The 13,356-nt window shown below is 39.7% G+C and overlaps 1 protein-coding gene across 16 annotated transcripts in view; it reads right to left on the bottom strand.

The window, feature by feature from the left end:
* Positions 1-13,356, bottom strand: part of CELF1 (CUGBP Elav-like family member 1) — a 63,063-nt gene that overhangs the window by 37,575 nt on the left and 12,132 nt on the right. For 14 of the 16 annotated variants that reach the window (XM_058829083.1, XM_058829073.1, XM_058829074.1 and 11 more), the window contains one exon: positions 8,868-8,908. The exons of the other annotated variants lie outside the window; for them this stretch is intronic. The gene's annotated coding sequence lies outside the window, so the exon portion shown is untranslated. The remainder of the gene's footprint in view (positions 1-8,867; positions 8,909-13,356) is intronic. 16 annotated transcript variants of the gene reach the window in all.

Below are 13,356 nucleotides of genomic sequence, written 5' to 3'. Positions count from 1 at the left end.
TGCTACAAAGGCTTGCACAGGCATTACCAAAGAGAGAAAAATGGAACTTTTCTGGCCATGAGACTACCTCCTGACAGGGACATAAAACACCCATCTTTGACCAAAAAATTTCTCATTACCCTAATGTCAATGGGGAGTATGAAAGCTGATAGCCTTCACAGAATTACCTTGAGGTATATCCAATTATTCTTTCCAGAACCTACATTTAATTTTTTTTTTAACATAAAAAACCTCCAAAGAATTTCAAATATCTGTTATAGTGGTATGTAGAGTGACAGACAACTTCACTTAGTATATGTGGATTTTTCTGAAGGCACACAGTATGTACTCACCCTGTTTTCAAGGACACCACTAAAACAGTAGACTAGTATATCAGCTCAGTGAAATAAGGAAAAAATATGCCTATACGTAACTAAAATCTTCAAATAAAGACAGCTTCCTAGAAACTTCATCTTCTCTTTGGTGTTTAATTATGTCCTTCATATACCTATTCCCCAGTGATATATTACATGCTTACATTAATCTTTATAGAAATATAAGAAGAGGTATCTGGATTGTTTTCCTTATATTGTAATATATTTTCTTTTTCTAGCTTTAATTTTGTAATCAAAGTTCTCAATTGTCACCTTCAGAAGAGAGATCTGAAATTTATATTACATTTCTGTCTTTCCCTGATGTATTTTTTTATTTTGCAGATTTCTGTGTCTTCTTCAGACTATGGCAACACAGAGGGACACAAATTGTAGTGAATTAAGAACTACGGCACAGGACACAGGAAAACTTCCTGTGATTCAAAGAAGACAACAAAGGTCTGGCTGAGAAGACACTGTATTAAAGGTACCAGACACAAAGCATATAAGCAAACAAACTGCTAAAAAACCAAGTAGTGAGTTTGAAGCAATTAATGCTGCACCAGTACCTGTAGAAGACAGAACTACAAGTCTTAATGCAGGTTCCTTAGAAAAATTAATTTTGTCAAATCACAGACAAGGAGTAAACATCACATGCTTAACCCTCTTTGCAAGACATTTTACAATTAATAATTGATATTAGGAAAAAGTATTGATGTATCCCAGGGCAACTGCTTTTAAAGCAGACCTGCAGGTTTCTTCCCCTCGTTCTAGGATACTAAAGACAACAATAACAGAAACAATTTAAAAAAATAAAGCTCTTTATCCTTACCTCTAGGGTCTGGTTTGTTTTGCTTTGGGGTTTTTTTATAAATGGATGTGAAATATCTATTTCAGGTACTGCTTAATCTCTACAGTAAGGTATGTAAAAGAAAATTTCACTTTAAAATTGTACTTTTTTTAAATATATGCCAACATTTAAGGAGTTTGATTTTGAGAAGCATTTTGAATTTTTATAATCACAGTGCTAGAACATAAAAATGCTTGCATGAGACAAAAAAACTATGGAAACCTTAAGTACCTAAGATATATCAGAAAGACCTGTAGACACTTTGGCACTGCAGACAGAAAAAACTTCTTGAGAAAGTAGGAAAAGTGACTTGGTCACAACAATAGTAAGAGGAAATGAAGGCAGCTGTATGACACAGGAGAAAAAGCAGGAAATGAGTTTAAGAAGAGAGGACACACATTTCTACCTTGTGGAAGGACAGGGGACATGATGGAACATTTAAGGCAGTGGTAAGGTTTTGAGTTTTCCCCTTGCAACCTTTTTTTTTGTTTATTGACTGAATTCAGACCCCAAGACACAGAAATAAAGAGGACAAATCACCCTTGCACTACAACGCTAATATTTACTGGAAGAGAAAAAGAATATAATGTTTGCAAGCAATATTGTGCTGAAAGCAAGGTAGAGATTCCACTTAAGAGCCTCTTTGCCCTCTTTCTCTCCTCTAAATGTTGCCTCTGAGTTTGGTTTGTTTGTTTGATCTTTTTTTTAAGATAGAAATAGCTGAAGGTAAACTTCTGGCCACCTTTTTGTGCAAGAAACAATCCTACAAGCAATTCTATGGAACAGAAGACTTTGAATATGTTTCAACATTTATACCTTGTTGATACAAATACAGTACCTATAAATCTGCTTTCAGATACCCATGTATTTTCCTGTCCTTTCCTGTATGACATGAATCTGCAGCTCTGTACTTAGTCAAAAAAGATACACTGGAAAAAAACATTTTGCAATCTCTACAATATTCGCCAGATTTTTCAGGACTCATCTACACATTTTAGGACAGCCTTCTGACACTGAAACAGAGCCAGAAGTTATTCCTCTAGGAAGGACCTGGAAACCCAGTCATTCTTGGAAAGCTCTCAACAGTCTGCTTGTCCTCAAGCCAAACATGCCATAAAGCATTACAGCAGGCAAAGCAACTATGTTTACACAGAGAAGGTTGTGTGGTTGCATACTGGACCCAGGGGAAACAACAGAACCAGCTATACAGTTCCAGGACAATACCATGTACAAAAACTGCTACATTTTTATATTATTTATATTAACCTGCAGGAAGAGAACCTCTGAATTAACAATGCCTTTCAGTTTACAGCAAGCAACACATCTTGTGTACATGTAAACTAAAACCTTAAAGTAAGAACTGGCCAGAGTCACTTCTTTTTACTTAAGAAATATGTGTTAACTAAAAAGAACAAACCACAAATTATTATTCTCCTTACTGAAATGTCTTAGAATAGCAGACAGATATGTTTAAAATTTTTTCTGATAGTCTTTTTTTTCTCTTCTTCTAAGTTTCAAGAGACCTTTTGGACTAAAAGCAACAAGTCTCAAGTTTCATTGTCCTCTGCAGCCATCAGAATAGTTGCACAAGCCATTTTGAGGAGTCCTTTAATCTCAAATCATTTTTAAGAATAGTATCAGATACAAACAAGAATCAGTAAATACTATACTACAAAAAGTCACTATTTCCCTCTCATTTCATTTTATCCAAAGAAAAGCTCTTTGTTGCATGCTACCTGAAGAAAGTTCAAATGTAGCCTAGACAGGGGCTCTCCAGGAGAGCACATTACACACTTCAAATAGTAATTGCTGCAATAATAATTTTTATGTTGAGCACCAACTCAGAACACAGTAAGGCATAATTTCCCCTTGGCATGAGGCTACATAGGTATAGATAGCTCCAGCACTGTCCATGAGGAGAGTGGAATGGAAGTGGGATGTGGTATCCCTAAAAAGCAAAACAATTCAATTTACCGCATACATTGAGAAGTAAAAACAGAAGCAACAAGAAAAGTTCCAGGATCACTCCTGTACACTTCCAGGTACAGAAGAAATGAGATTGATTAAGTTGTTATTTTGTCTCCTAATCACAGCTGGGACTCCTGCTGCCTATTCTGGATAAGAAGCCACCTACAAAACTTCACTAGCTTTTAAGCTACTCAGGACCACAATCTAAGTGCCAGAGAGTATATTTCTGAAAAGGTATCTCTAATGTCAAAAGAGAATCAGTGTGATATATGTATCTCAGTTTTTATAATCAACTAAGAAAATACAGCCATGCTGATTTAAACATTTACTCTTTAATAAGGTCCAAATAACCATTAGATACTGTAGATTTCAACTTCAGGAAGAGCTAAGCCCAGAAAGAATGACGAATACTACTCTGATCCAGTTCCTTCAAACAAACAAATAATTCTATCATCAAATAAATTTATATCTACTTTCCTATACTATAGATGGTTTTAGAAGTATTGAGGAAGAATTAACTTTTTACAGCAGAAGAGCCAAAATGCCTTCTAAGTTTCATGCAGGAATGACAGCTTCTCTACCTGAAAAGGCAGCAGGATTGATAGCCCAGCTGAAGCACATCTACACCAATGCACACAGCTGGGAGAAGTCTCACTATCGCCAGCCTTTGGTCTTGTGGAGGACTTCATGTTTGCTGGAAATACAACACAGCAGAGAGGAAACAGTCTGGAAAGTTCTTGGAGAGTGTGGATGGTAGCCTCCTAACAGAGGTAGTAAGAAAGCCAGTAGGGAAGGTAGCCCACTGGATCTGTCATTTATGAACAGGGAAAGACCCGTGGGTGATGCTGGAAGCTTGTCTTGGGCATCACAGTCACAAAATGATAGTTTTTGATTCCTAGAGAAGTAAGGCGGTGATGTCAGCAGAACAGCCACCCAGGGTATCTGGAGCATAGATGCTGGCCTGAGGAGGAGACTGGTTGATGGAGGCAGTCCTGAGTGGCGAAGGAGTCCAGGAAGGCTGGACATGCTTTAAGAAGGAAATCCTAAAGGCTCAGGAGCAGGCCTATATGCTGAAAGACAAGCCAGCGAGGAAGACCAGGCTGGCTGAACAGAGAGTGTTGGTTGGAACTCAGGAGAGGAAGGAAAGAGTCTGTCACCTTTGGAACATGGGCAGGCAACTTGGAAGGACTACAGAGATGTCCTGAGTTTATGCAGGGAGAAAATTAAGAAGGCCAAATACCAACTAGAAGGTAATTTGGCTACTGCCATAAAAAACAACAAGAAATGTTTTGCAAAATGCATTACCAACAAAAGGAGTGCTAAGGAAAATCTCCATCTGGATGCAGAAGGAAACATAGTGAAAAAGAATGAGGAAAATGCAGAGGTACTTAGAGCCTTTTTTGCCTCAGTCTTTGATAACAAGTCCAGCTGTTCTCAAGGTACCCAGCCCCCTGAGATGGAAGACAGAGATGGGGAGCAGAATGAAACCCCCATCATCTAGGAAGAAAGGGTTAGAGATTTGCTTAATCTCCATGGGACTTAATCGCATTCACCCATGGATGCAATGAGCTGATAGAGTGTTGGGGGTTAGGCGTCCTTCTTTTAGTTCTGGCTTACCTGTGGAATTTCTACCCATTAGTTTCCAGGAAAACCTGACTGCGGGTACTTGGTGGGTACTTGAGAAACACAAAGAGTTCCGCGGGCCCCATCGGGGAAGGAGGGCAGGAAAAGAAGAGGGCAGGGACAGTTTGGCGGCTTCTTCAGCTTCAGAGAAGGACACTTTGCTGGGAGTGGTTGCTGCAGAGAAGGAAATTCGCCATCACCCAGACGGAGCTGCTGCTGCTTCTTCTCCTTCTTCCCTTTTCGTTGGTGGCCTCGCACACCCTGTCCTGCCGGGACGTGTGGCAGTGCCAGGCACCGCCGCGGAGCTGCTGATACACCTCATCCACCAGCCCGGGATCTCTGCTCGTCCCTGCTGTTCCAGCTGAGTGTTCCTCAGAGCCCTGCAGGAGCACCGGGACTGACTGCCCGAGGGGGTTTGTGAAACAAAGCCTCTCCTCCATCCCTTCCCATCTCAGCTGAGAAAAGCTGTCACAGGGCCCCTGTTTCTGTTTTCTTGTTAATGCTGTAGTTATTGTTTGTTTGCCTGGTTATACTAGCAAAGAACTGTTATTCCTATCCCCAGATCTCTGCCTGAGAGCCCCTTGATTTCAAAATTATAATAATTTGGAGGGGGGGAGTCTACATTTTTATTCCAAAGGAGGCTCCTGCCCTCCTTAGCAGACACCCGTCTTCCAAAACGGAGACACTGGGTTACTTTTCACCATTTACGAGCAGTCCTGCCTAACCAGGCAGGTCCCAGTTGACTAGAAATTAGGAAATGCTACACCCCATCTACCTGAAGGGTTGAAAGGAGGATCTGGCCCATAAGCCTGACCTCTGGGATGGGGAAGGTCACGGAGCAGATCATCCTGAGTGCCATCACACAACACGCAATGAACAAGCAGGGGCTCAGGCCCAGACAGGCAAGGATTTCTGAAAGGTAGGTCCTGCTTGACCAACCTGATCTCCTGTGTCAAGGTGACCTGCTGAGAGGATGAGGGAAAGGCTTTTGATGCTGTCTATCTGAACTTCAATAAAGTATCAACCTTTAACACTGTTTCCCATAGCATTCTTCTGGACAAAGTGACTTTCTGTGATGTAAATGGGTGTACTCTTTGCTAGGTAAAATCTGGCTGGATGGCTGGGCCCAGAGAGTGGTGGTGCCTGGAGTTAGATCCAGCTGATGGTTGGTCACCAGTGGTGATCCCCAGGGCTCAGTATTGGGGCCAGTCCTGTTTAATTTCTTTATCAATGATATGAAGGAAGATAAGTGCATCCTCAGCAAGTGTGCAGGAAACACCAAGTTGTGTGGGAGTGAGCCAGAGGATAGGAAGGCTCTGCAGAGGGGTCAGGGTAGGCTGGATCGATGGACTGAGGCCAGCTGTGTGCATCTCAACAAGTCACAGTGTGAGGTCCTGCCCTTGGATCACAGCAACCCCATGTAGCGCTACAGGCTGGGGGAAGTGGGGCTGGAAAGCTGCACAGCAGAGTAGGACCTAGGAAAGGTGGTCAACAACAGCTGAACATGAGCCAGCAGTGCCCAGGTGGCCAAGAAGGCCAATGGCATCCTGGCTTGTATCAGGAGCAGTGTGGCCAGCAGGATGAGGATGGTAATTCTTCCCCTGTACTCAGCACTGGTGAGATCACACCTCATGTGCTGTGTCCAGTTTTGGGGCCCTTGCTACAAGAAGGACACTGAGGGGCTGGAGCATGTCCAGAGAAGGGCAATGGATCTGGGGAAGGATCTGGAGATCAAGTCTTATGGGGGAGAACTTTAATTAGCCTGGAGAAAAGGAGGCTGAAGGGAGACCCTGTTCTCATTACAACTACCTAAAAAAGGAGGTTTTACTGAGGAAGGGGTCAGTCTCTCTTCCCAAGTAACAAGATCAGATAAAATGGCCTCATATCACACCAGAAGACATTTAGATTGGATATTAGGAAGAATTTCTTCACTGAAAGGGCTGCCAAGCATTGGAACAGGCGGCCCAGAGAAGTGTTAAAATCTCTATCTGTGGAGGTACTTGAAAAATGTGTAGATGTGGTGTTTAGGAACAGGTTTAGTGACACACTTGGCAGTGTTAGGTTAATGGTGGAACTCTGTGATCTTAAGAGTCTTCTCCAACCTTAAAGATTCCATGAGTATCATTTAGCAATCTTTTGACGCCCATTTTTATCTCCATGACAAAGACTTCCATTTTGGAAGGGTCTCATAGCTGCAGAAATTTTATTTGAATACAAATTTTTTTGAATACAATATTTATGTTTCAGCACGGTCTATGTGTATATGACAAGAGTCAATACAGAGGTAGGATTGACTCCTTATCCCAAAGCAAAGCTGACTCCTCCTTATTTTTACTCTCTGTACCAGACCAGAAGCAGATGCCAGCAGTTTTATTCTGCTATATCTCTGTAGAGTTAATTATGATGAGGCATTTCATACTGGGACTTATACAAACAATTTAATATACCATTATTAGATGTTCAAGAAAATACTCAATCCTCTTCCATTTGGACACCTTTCTTATTCACATTTAGACATATGAATTCAACCTTATTTTGCTCTTAAGATGAGAAATCACGGACCTTGCACCAAATCAAAGTGACTTGTTTTCATCAACCAGAAACTTGGTGATTATCTTGCTATTTAAATAATCTGATTTTGTTATTTAAGTAATCCAAATATATTGTTTCTGGACAATATAATATATTGTATATAATAACAAATACTTTGTTTCTGGGTTTTGCAATTGGAGAATCCCATGAGTTTGAAAAACCAGGCCTAATCAGTTTAGTCTGTCCCCAAAGATGCAAATTCTTCAGGAAAAAAGCCACAAACACAGTGATCAGTAATCTCTCTTTCCAATCTTCTGTATGGTCCTAATGGACAGCAAAGGAGCAGGAAGCACCAATCATTAGAAAAGAAGTTGAGTGTTTTGCAACCCACACAATGCCTGGAGACAATGCCCTCAAACCAGGTCAATCACCAACTCTCTAAAAAATGGCTTGAAAATGAAGGCATTCCTGGATTCCTTAAACCAACTTTAGATCTTTCTACCCCGATGACTAACATATGGAGAGACAGGATATCCTGCACTTTAAAGACAAATTTGTTTTTCTTTCTGATATAGACATAACTAAATCCTTCCCAATGAATTAATGAAAACTGTAGCAAACATCTGTCCATAGCAGAAAACAATTCTTTCCTCAAGACAATATAAAAACTCAATTCTCCCTGGTTGTCTACAGATCAAAGCACACCTTAAATATTTCTGCCATAGCAAAGGTAATTCACTGGAAGAATGAAAATCACCAGTTTGGTTGTGGTGATACGGATAGTGTTACTTAACACAGCAGTTACAGGTCAATTGTCTCAGAAGCGAAGCAAAACTCTTGAGGTGCACAGTATGAACAGTCTGATGTGTTTTTTTGTACTCCCCTGACCACACAGTAAATCATTTCAACTTCCTAAACCAGAGAAACAACTAGGTCACAGAAGAGCTTTTTACTGGGTTGTCAAGCTGACTCTATCTATAATGCAAGCTTACCATGAGAACCAAACATAACCAAAGGACACAGCCTCAGCTGGAAACTGAGACGGGGCAATTGTCTCAGCTGTCCCAAGAAGCTACACCCTTACTGGACTTCTAGCACTAAAAAAAACTGGACCAAAAGATCCTCACATTTGACTCCATGCACTTTCACACTGGACTATGTTCCTGTCTTAGCCCAGAAGGAGTTGTTCCACTAACACTCACCTTTCGAGTTTCATGTACTACAGAATAGTACATTTTTTCTCTGGTCAAGAAATTACTATGAAGATAGGCATTTCTACTTTGCAGTTATGTTTCTAAAATTATTAAATTACAGATGGAGTTAAAGACATCTATTGACTGTACTCACAGATCTGAACTGTTAACACTCCCAACCCCCTTTGGCAGTACAAAGGCAGGAAACTGCAGTTTAAGGTTCAGGGAGCACTGCTCACTGCAGTGGAAAATGACTGCTTTCATCACTGAATGTAAAAACAACTCCTCTCTAAACCTTTGAAAGGAAGTTCTACTACTCAACTGAAGGATACAACTTTAGTTGGTTCATACCTGCAGCTATGCACCTCCCTCCAGTCGTTCCAGTCTTCACTCTAAAAGATAAGGAAAAACAGACATTGAGAACTCCAGAGTTAACATCAGATAATAACAGTCATTACATGAACTCAACCTGGTAAAGCACTGAGGACTGGGAAGGCAAAGAGTATTTCTAATAAAGGAAGTCATCATGAGGTGGTAACAGCCCTCAGCAGAATCAAAACTGAAGCTGCATATTTCAAGTATAAAAGGGTAAATGAAAGGGTGCCCAAAAATGGACTGCAAACACAACATGGATGAAAACAGAAGTCTTGGAGCTTCCTAGCAACGTTCAGTGGACTTATGGCACCTATCTGGCTTTTTGGCTGTCACAACAGAAGCAGCTACCAACAGCAGTAGCCACAATCCTAAACTCCTACATGACATTATTTTGACAGCTGCAGCACTAACAGATGACCATGAACCTGCAGAGGGGAACTCAAATGTGCAACTGCAGAAATGGAAATGTATCAAAAAGCATTGAATCAGGAACACAGAACTGAACACAAGGAAAAAACGTTATTTCTACATCTTAAGCAAATCATCAGCCAGGAACCATACAAATTTTCTGTACTAGCACCTAATAAATAGGAGATGCTACATGATGATTCAGAGCTCTCTTTTTGCAAATTCAGTAACAGATTCTCAACACAAGCTAGTTCATATTTAAAAACAAACTTGGGATTTTTTATCTGTGAGGTTTCTTGACATTTTTTCCCCCTCAGATAATTTCTTCTCTGCTTCCTCCTGGGTTATTTTGCAGAACTACACTCATGTCAGTCTAGCAGTATTTTACAGAAAATCCAAATCTATTTGCTTATCTATAATTACCAAACTAAAAGCTACATCCACCAGCAAGAAGAATTATACAAGGCTATCTGAGCTCCCACATCTTGACTGCTTTGCAGGCCCCCTACTTAACCTTTGTTCTATATTTTTTTTAATAAGTGAGAATAAGCGAGCCACATCCTCTTCTAGCTTGCCATGTAATATAGCTGGTTATTTATCACATGTATTCATGCCCTCTTTTTCAAAGGGAGACCTCTTGAGAATTTTCAATTCTTCTAAATTCTTCCTATTTGTTCAATTTATTTAATAAAGTACTAAAACCTCTAAAGGAACAAAGAATCCTAAACACAAGAACAAAATTAATTTTCTTATATTTGTTGAAAACAAAACTCAATCCATGAATCCTGACAAACATAATGCAGTTATCTGGAATGTGTATTTTCAAAATTATGAATTTTTCTTTCCTAGAATATTACTCAAAACTGACTGTTGTTCAGGGAACACTTTACATATTTTTGTTTTGTTTCACAACAACATCCTGGATTATGAAGCTCCAAATAGTGACTGAGGCAAATGTTACCTTAAGACACTTCCTCCACTTCAGCCAGATTCCTCTGCTTTTCTGCAGTTTAATTACAAAATATTTGTTTATGGCCAAAAAAACCCAGTCTCAGATTCCTGCTAACAGAACTTCTTCATGCCTAAATTCTAATGTCTTCAAAACAACATGTAACAAAAATTTTTTGCTTATATGCTAAGTTATACTCCTTTGATAATTAGCTTTCAGAAAAAAAATTAAATACACAGCTATTTGGTCCTGTGAATGCTTAAGAATATCTATAAAAACTTTCTGATGTTAAAAAGAAACTCTTCACTTCACACATGTAACTGTAACACTCTGGTGAATTAATTAAAAAACTTCAAAGAAACCAAAAGTGCAGCTAACTTAGCCAGAGGAACCCTCTTCCTTTGGGAAAAAATATTCACCGAATCAAAGGCAAAATCCAAGACAATAAAAACTTCAAAAACCTAGCAGCAAATCTGACAACCACCTGTAGAAAGCCTGGGAGAGAGCTCTTAAATCACAAATTGTTTTAGTATGGTTTATTTAATTGCATGCAGAACATAAATACACTAAATAATTTATCCAAGTTCATACATCAGACAAACCTGACCCAAAGGCCAAAGAATCTGACAACAATGTTTCTTCTCAGGAAAAATTGGGTTTTGGATCCCTTGGACTCAAGTACATGCATACATACAGCTGGGTGCTGCTAGCCATGTGTGCAGCATAGTCATGTCTGTAATTAACTGATGGGGCTGTAAGCTCTTGTGCAAAGTAGGTTCTCCTCAGCCAACTGACAGCTGATAGCAAACTGTTCTCAAAGCTACATGAGTGTTCTTAGTGCAGTCAGCAAAACGATTAATGGGGTAAATTCAGACCTCTCATCACAGCTTTTATAAAACTTCCCTGAAGTTGTCCCCTGACTAAGGTGCTGCAGCTGAGTACAGCTGTCACTTTCAACTACTGCACAAAGCTGGTAACTACTGACACTACCAGAGTACTCCATGTAGAAAAACAAAGGTTTAACACTTAGATTTAACAGCCCTACCAGATCTAAAGGTGACAAAACATACTCTCACTGATGAACAGTTGCAACTTTTGATATGCAATATAATATAAATAGAACTGCAGTTGGTAATGAAAAGAAGTGGCTCTATCCACTAAAGACAATGGATATAAGCCTAATAAATCTACTAATACTACTTTTCTACTAAGTGGTAAAACCTCTGTCTCACCAGCACCTGGGACCATCTAAAAGAATACCAGATCATTAAATGGATTCTGATCAATGAAATTACTGTCACAGTCAGCACTTTGTCTAGACCAGTTAGTTCTCATTTCTCATTACACTTTCCAGGAACTAATGTTTATGGGATGTCAAGGTTACCACTGGCAATTAAAGAGGCCAACAGATCAAACAGACCACATAGCTCAACCTCAGATACATCCTGGCGTCAATAGTCTCTCACATAAATCAGCATTCAGTCTGGACTCACTGCAGATGTACATACTTTTAGGAACCCATGTGACCAATAATGAAAATTTGAAAATACAGAAAGAACTAGTTCTTTGGAAGAAGTACAGGAGGGAGATAATAATGCATCAAAGAGCGACGGAGCAAGTGCCCTACACAGATTACAAACTGAGAGTCCTACACAGACCAGAGGGAATTTCAATCACTGCACAGCTCAGGCCACAACCCACAGAAAGTGTCACTTTGTAGCAACCCTTACTAAAGAGGCAACAACACAACAGAGATAGCAAGAGGCAACTCCTAGGGTATAAAAACCTTACCAGAGAAGGAGATGTACTTTTTTATCTGAGAAGTGCCCTTCTGCTGCAATCTTTACACCACCCAAACCTCTCAGCACCAGAAGCTACTTGTTCAATGTGAGGCAACAGCTCAGTCACTGTGCCTGCTCAATTTATTTTGGCAGACAGAGCTGTCAAATACTGGTTTTCTCAGTGCTGCTAGCACGAATACTAAAGGGTATACAGGGTAGCAGACAAACTATACAGTTAGCAAGTTGAATTACTCATGACAGTATGTTCTAAGTTTTTTCAACTTCAGATGTAATAGGAAGAACAGAATGAAGAACAGAAGAGCACAGTTTGGGACTGCTGCAGATAAAGACAAAAGGACAGAAAAACATTTAAAATGCTATGCTTCAAGTTGCTCTAACAAGGACATCACAAATTACTTAGGATTTGGGATGTTGATCATATTCGCAATGTCTGTTCCATGTCCAGTCAGCATTTACAGCCCAAACACCTCCAAGATTGATCATTAAGTCTCACAATCCAAAATGAAAGTGTCAAAGACACACTTTAATAATACAAACCAATCCTATGATCTACTGTTGAAAACATGGGACTGGGGCTTAGAAGAAAACTTCTATTATTAACCATGTGGCTGAATAGTAACTTTTTGGTTCTGAGATTTTCCATTTGTACAAGATGGACAAATATGTACAAAGAAACAATAATATTATTTCTTTGTGAAAAGGTATTTTGAAAACTAGTGATGGAATGTATTTAAGCAGAGTCAGGAGTATCATCACATTGTTACAGTTGCATCTCAGCTGAAAACCTCAAGAACAACTTCCCAAAAAAAAAAAAAATCCGCAAAACACCTGTCTGTTGATAAAGCCAAAGAATCTCACCAACAAAAGATTTTAGCCTGCTATCTCTCTCCAGATTATGGTATTAAGGGACTCCCAAAATAAAGCAGGAGTTGCAAATAGAGAAGGTACAAACTAAAGCAACATTTCATTTACTTTTTGAATGAAGGTCAGAAAGCATGCATTCATGTTTTGCATCATGGAGACTCTACATGCCACAGGAAGGCCTATCACATAGAGCAGAGTTTGGGCTCCTTTGGGTAAAAGGCTGAGTTTTAGTGAGCACAAACAATATCTTGGTTTAACCACTAAGTCTACTCCTAGAAGCAACAGAACTTTAGCTGAACTTTAACAACCTCATCCATCTCAGCCACAAGATTCCAACACTAACATTTCCAACTTACCTATTTTAAAGGCAAGATAAAAAAATGTCAGTGGGAAAACCACCCCCGTGCAATGTTTAGACAGATAGAGCTTGCACAGCTCTGTG

This window comes from Poecile atricapillus, chromosome 1, assembly GCF_030490865.1.
Source record: "Poecile atricapillus isolate bPoeAtr1 chromosome 1, bPoeAtr1.hap1, whole genome shotgun sequence".
NCBI classification, from domain to species: domain Eukaryota; kingdom Metazoa; phylum Chordata; class Aves; order Passeriformes; family Paridae; genus Poecile; species Poecile atricapillus.
The sequence above is the reverse complement of the archived record's forward strand: the minus strand, read 5'-3'. Positions and strand labels throughout refer to the sequence as shown.